Source organism: Gavialis gangeticus, unplaced genomic scaffold, assembly GCF_001723915.1.
Source record: "Gavialis gangeticus isolate Ggan-Ray unplaced genomic scaffold, GavGan_comp1, whole genome shotgun sequence".
NCBI classification, from domain to species: Eukaryota; Metazoa; Chordata; order Crocodylia; family Gavialidae; genus Gavialis; species Gavialis gangeticus.
Genome location: NW_017729025.1, coordinates 112,974,847 through 112,980,247, shown reverse-complemented (window position 1 = coordinate 112,980,247; position 5,401 = coordinate 112,974,847). Strand labels below are relative to the sequence as shown.

General features: G+C 49.0%; 1 protein-coding gene across 3 annotated transcripts in view; it reads left to right on the top strand.

The window, feature by feature from the left end:
- The first annotated feature begins 203 nt into the window (after nucleotides 1-203).
- Nucleotides 204-5,401, top strand: part of CTTN (cortactin) — a 41,117-nt gene continuing 35,919 nt past the window's right edge. For 2 of the 3 annotated variants that reach the window (XM_019519429.1, XM_019519425.1), the window contains exon 1: nucleotides 2,112-2,135. The gene's annotated coding sequence lies outside the window, so the exon portion shown is untranslated. Of the gene's footprint in view, nucleotides 288-2,111; nucleotides 2,136-5,401 lie in introns of those variants that run through there. The other variant, XM_019519426.1, reaches the window with a different exon arrangement.

Below are 5,401 nucleotides of genomic sequence, written 5' to 3'. Positions count from 1 at the left end.
GTTGCGGGTCTGATGTTCGCGGACTCCGGAGAGCCAGCAGAGCAATCCCCTGCCCGCGGCCGGAACCCTGCCCCGCCCCGCCCCGCCCCGGCGCCGGGGCCGAGGGGAGCCGCAGCCCGCGCCAGGTCCGAGGAGGCGGGAACGCTCCCACCTCCCACCTGACGCCCGCCGCCCTGTGAGGAAGGAGCAGGAAGTGGGAGCTTGGGAGAAGCGGAAATTGCAGCAGCGGAGCCGAGCGCACCCTGAGCAGCAGAGCGGGCAGCGGCCGTGGCCGGAGGAGCAGCGCGGTGAGTGGATCCTGCTCCTGCTCCTGCTCCTGCTCCTGCTCCAGCCGCGCGCGGGCTGCGCCACACGGGGCCGGGCCGGGGTTCGCCCTGCCCTGCCCTGCCCTGCCCTGCCCTGCCCGCGGGGGCGGTGCGGGGCTCGGCTGCTGCTGCCCCGCTCCCAACTTTCTTTGTTCTGCCTGCCCCTGGCCGGGCTCCCCGAGCTGCGCCCGGCCCCCGGCGTATGTCATTGCGGGGTGGGCGGGGGCATCTCTGGTCCGTGGTCCGAGGGGCTCCCGCGAGCAGCGGCCGTCCGCGCCCTTCCTCCGCCGCTGGGGAAGGGGAAGGGGAAGGGAGGAGCTGGGTCGCCGCCCTGACCCCTTTTCCCTGCCCGGGAGGAGCGCGGGGGCTTTGGCCGTTTCTCTGGGAGGCCCGAGGAGGCTGCAGATGAAGGACATCAGGTAACCGGCAAGTCGAGTAGGAGATCACGAGCGGATTTGCACCTTGTAGGCTCGCCAAAGCAGATCCCTAGGTATAGGTGTCTCTAGTTCTAGGTAGGTTGGTATCTCCATAGATATTCGTTCAGGGGACAGAGATGCACTTTCATTTCAGCTTGGATATCTGGATCTAGCTATCTAGATCTAAAGAGGTGTCTATATATGCCTCAGTTAGATCTAGATCATTCTGTAAGGACATGTACAGCCAAAGTAGATAGAGATCTAGATCTCGGTAAAACCAAAGTAGGTAGTTCAGCATCTGTATCTAGGTAGACCTGCATCTATATAACCAAACTTATGGATAGAAACTAAGTAGTTAGATCTCTATATCTAGATAGAGCTAAGTAGAGAGAGGTCTCTCTATCTAGATTGACCTACATCTATACATAGACCTAAGTAGAGAGGTCTCTATAGATAAATTAATATGTCTATACATATGTTCAAATCTAGATAGAGATATCTATATATGCTTTGGTAAGTCTATAAGGTGCAGATCTTCCCATGGCTTTCTGCTTGGCTTCTTGGCTACCTAATGTCCTTCTTGTACAGATTCACACAGCTATCTACGGCCTTCTAAGGCAGTGGTCTCCAAACTTTTTTGATCGCGCACCCCTATCAGTAAAAAATTTTTGAGCACGCACCCCCAATATATGAGTGAGGGCGCCACTATCAACCACTCCGTGTTGTGGAACTCCCACTCTTCCCTCAGGATACTTCACATACCATACGTGACACGTGACCGTCTGACATACAGACCAAGTGAGGGCGCCAGTGTCTATCCGTATATTAAATATTAGTAACGCTTAACTTCTTTCTTATTTTTTAAATAGAAGTTCTAATATTTTCTTCCCACACCCCAATGGATTGTCTTGCGCACCCCCTGGGGTGCATGCACCCTACTTTGGAGACCACTGTTGTAGAGAACATGGACAAAGCCAACGCTATCTCCTCACCCAAGGAAAGGGAGCCCTGGCCAGTGACTCGGCTCCTCCGTTCCAAAGGGATAGACCCAGAGAAGGAAGCATGAGGATGCTCACTTTCCCCAGCCCAGGATCCCAGGGAAGATTCCAGAGGAGAGACCCAGACAAAAGATTAACTCCCCTTCCCCAGCATATATCTATATCTGTACTGATATATCTATATCAATAGCACAAGCTTTTTGTGAGCTGAAGCTCACTTCATCAGATGTTGTGAAAGGCCGTGCAGAAAGCAGAGTGTAAAAAGAAGAGCTGCTTATGTTCTCTAGAAGCCAGGCAAGCAGTCTCTGCTGAGGCTGATTAAATGGGTGTGATTCGGTTGATTGCAGGGCTGTAACAGCAGTTGTCTTCGGATAGGACTTCTGGAGGGGATGGGGTGCTTCTCCCTCCAGAATCAGGCAAATGCTGGACCAAGTTGCATTAAAAATAGCTGGCTTGCCAGGTCTTACTCCTTTGGAAGGAGTCACTATTGCTAGGGATTTTTTTTAATCTTTTTTTTTAAACGTGTCTCCTGGCAACAAAGAATTCTTCATACGATTCAGTGAAATGCTTTTAAAATCTCCCTTGTGGACTATTTTCATATGTGGAGGGAATATTCATTCAAATATCCCAACTTGATAGGTCTGCAGCTGCAGGCTTGAGTCTTTCAGTATCCAGCTGCGGTATTAAAAGAGCAAAAAACTTGTACTTCCAACCAATTTGTCTTTCATTGGTTTCCTTGGTGATTTCTCACTAAGACTTCAACATGGAAAATGGGGTGGATTTGTAAATTCTGTTGGTTGGCCCTGTTACTGATGCCTGTACTGTATTACTACGTCGGGTTTATTCAGCAGAGGGCTGCCCAAGCGCAGCACAGAGGTAGCCTGGGGTAGAAGGCTGCACAGTTAAGCATCCTTGAGCCAGACAGTTAAGAGATGATACCAGTGCTGCTAGTCTTGATGACTTGCCTGCTTTACAGTTGTTTTTTACCCAGGAAATTCAAAACCTCAGAGCAGAGGGAAAACAAAAAAACTGGGAATGTTTAAAGAAACCCTGTCTTAAATGATGGCAAATATTTATTCAGGGGAGATAGACTGAGGCCTCTGGGTCACTTTCATTTAAAGGCACTATGGGATCTGATCCCCAAGCCCAACAGTTATACTTCCTGTCATGCCACAAATGCATAGCAGGAGGCACAAATTTGGGATCAAAGAACTGGATCCCAATTTTGCCCTTTCTACTTGCCAGTGCAGGTCAAGGACCAGGCTGACAATCATCGGATTGCTGGCTCTGGTCAGGACCTGCCCCAGCGTCTCAAAGTGGACCCGGTGTGGGCTGGGGCAAGAGCTGATGATTGTTGGCCAAGGCCCCATATCAGTCGAGGGCTGTCTTTTGTGTGGCTGCACCCCTCACCACTGATTGGCGGAGAGGGGCAGGGCCACAACCTCAGCCAATCAGTGGCAGAGTTAGTGTCCACCATCTTGGCTGCTGTCCTTCATACCAGCAGCTCCCCACCTTCCCCACCAGAGTGGGCTGTGAGGCTGGGTTGCAGCAGCCGCTGGCTTCCACTGGGGAGCTAGCACTTTATTTTTAGTAAGCCCCCCCACCCAGCAATTCTGTGTAGAATTGCAATTTGAATACGTCCCTAATTATGTGTGGAACATTTTTATGGCTGGTTTGCCATGTTTGGTTCCTTAAATTGAGTGCACTTTTGCTAGTTAAACTGCAGCAGTCCTGCTAGTTGTGCTGTAATTAGCACATTTATATAAAAGTTATATATCTCATGCCCCCTCTACACACAATATAAATGTTACATGTAGAGGGGGCATGAGATATATAACTTTTTTTTTTTTAGGTATCAGAAGAAGTTCAGCTTATCAAGGTCACCATGAGAGGACGGTAGACGTTTAGGTGTACGTATGCAGTTTTTTTTGTTTTTTTAAATTCTTTTTTCTCTGACGTTTTGTACGACTGCTGAAATAGTAATCATTTGGGATCTGAATGGAAGAACTGCAGATGCCTAGACCAGAGGTGGGCAAAATGGTGGATCCAGCTAGAAGCTGGACTCTTATTTCCCAGCAGCCCCTGCCTGCGTTGCTGCAGCTGGCAGCACTGTGACAGCATGGGGCCAAGGTTTCTATTGATAGCAGCTCCAGTAGCACTGGCAGGGCACACAGATGGGCAGGGAACTGCTCTAGGGTTGGGGTTGGGATCTGGGGCCAGGGCTTGCGGACAGTGGATCACAGCTCTACCCTGGCTCTAGACAATGGCATCACCACCGCAAGACCCCAGCTCCAGAGCAACTCCTTGCCCATCAGTGTGCCTTGCCAGCGCTGCTGGGGCCAGCCTCCATGGAAACTCTGGTCCTGCACTGTCATCGTACTGCAGCTACTGGGGCTCCATGGAAACTAGCTGCAGTTACATGGGCAGGGGCTGCTGGGAAATGGAGTTGGCCATGGGCCTGATCTGGCCCACAGGCTGGACCTTGCCCACGCCTGGTCTAGTCCCAGTTGGACCTTCTGGGTAATAATGGGTACTGGACAGGGCTGAGTGTATAGGTGGGAGAAAGGCCAAACTTTCTAGGAGGGGATTTGAAATCCCCAGAAAGGACAGCCCTGTACTGAATTAGCATCAGTTGCAGGTAGTCCTGTAACCAGGATAGGAACATCTGTTTTTACTTTTTTCTGAATGTAGCATTGCTGATAGAGCTGACTGGCATTTCCCTTTGTTCTTCAGGGATGTTGCTCTTGCCCCTCCTTCTCACACTACATACAGGGTATTCCTGACTGTCTCCATCCTACTCTCTGTAAAATGCTGGGGCTGCTGATCAGTTAGCTTGATAAAGGACAGAAATGGCCAGATAAATCAAAAATGTATAGTCTCAGCATGTTTGAACTGTAGCTCTGTTTTTCCAGAAATTTGACCGAACCGAGTGAGTCAGTACCTTGTGGATACAGAACAGATCATGTTTCTTTGTAAGTCTAGTTTAAAAGAGATCTGCCAGGACAGCAAACTACTATGGAATTTTTTTTTAAGGATTTTTTTTGCTGCTCACTTTATCTAGAAGAGGTTTGGATAACTTACTTGATTTTTTTCCCTTTTACTGCTATTATTCTTACGTCTAACGTAGCAGAGCCTCGGATTGAGAAAAAAGAAAAATATTGGCATTTACTATGCATACATTTTCAGATCAGGATTTTTTTATCCATTTCCTTAAAAGGTCCTTCAGATTCTGGTCTTTTCCTTTGGTTACCATTTTTAAGAATGCTGAAAAGTAAACAATATTTAGAGTAAAAAGGAGTCTTCAATGAAGACCATTCGGAAAATATTAGAGAGGAAATGATTGCTTGGTATATGGGCTTAGTAAAGGCTTAAAGTTGAGTGGAGAAAATATTAAAAATAGGATCACACGTGCAGGTAACTTAGTATTTAAAATTTACCTTTATAGTGGTTATTTTTGTGTAATATGGAAAACGATGCTTTTCTATACATTTCATAGAAAGTAGAGATGGGGAGATCAATTAGGTTGGCTACTGTCAGCAGTGGCTAGCGGGGGAGAGACCTTGGAGCCTTCCCCTGGCAATCTTCCCCCCACCCGCCAACTAGCAGTGTGTCGCTGCCTGGCAAGGGCTTCTGAAGTGGGAGACTCCAGAGCCCTTCTCCTGCAACCCCATCCTCCCCCCCC